Below are 937 nucleotides of genomic sequence, written 5' to 3' on the forward strand. Positions count from 1 at the left end.
ACAGATAACAAATGGTGTGATAGTTATAAGATTGTTAACAAATTAAAGTGTGAGCCGAGGACAAACTTAATATTTCTCAGAAACAAATGCTATAGTTGAATAGTTTTGAACATTCAAGGTTTTCTTTGGGGGGAGCTACTAAAGAACAACTGCAGTCAATCCAAGCGTTTTTGATGAAACTATAAGAAAATTTGGTGCCAACAGATCTGCACTATGGAAAATGCAAAAGGAAGTTCTTCATACAGAAGAAAATAACACCAGATGGAATCTTGGAAAAAATAGCTCCAGAAATAGCAAGTTTGTGTGGAAGGATAAAAAAGATTTTTCTTATTTTAAAATTTATTTAAAAGATAAATGAAAGTTTAAAGCAAAATAATAACGACGTATGTATTTATATCATGTGTAAACTAAAACGTAATATAAAAACCATACAAAGGTGTGAGGGGATAAATGGAGGTACAATAATGTATAGTATTTATATTATATGTGAAGAGCTATGTTATTATTTGAAGATAGAGTATGATGTGATGAAATGCATATTATTCACATGACAGCGTCCACTAAAAATTAAAACAGAAGGCTTTTAATAGGCAATATTGAAGATTAAATAGAATATTAGAACATACTCAAGATAAATCCAAAGAAGACAAGAAAAGACAGGAATAAAGGAAAATCAATCAGAGAGAATACAAACAAACAGATGGTGTATTGAAATCCAACAGTATGATACTTAACATTAAGTATAAATGGACTAAACACTCCAATTAAAAGATAGACTTTTTCAAACTAGATTAAAAAGCAAAATCCAACTACACACTGTCTAAAAGAGCTCCCTTTAAATTTAGAGACCAAGATAGATTATAATAAAAAGAAAAATATGGTATTTAAAATCAGTCATAATAAATCCATATAGTTATATTAATAGCTGGAAAAACAG

Source organism: Pteropus alecto, unplaced genomic scaffold (genome assembly GCF_000325575.1).
Source record: "Pteropus alecto unplaced genomic scaffold, ASM32557v1 scaffold152, whole genome shotgun sequence".
NCBI lineage: Eukaryota > Metazoa > Chordata > Mammalia > Chiroptera > Pteropodidae > Pteropus > Pteropus alecto.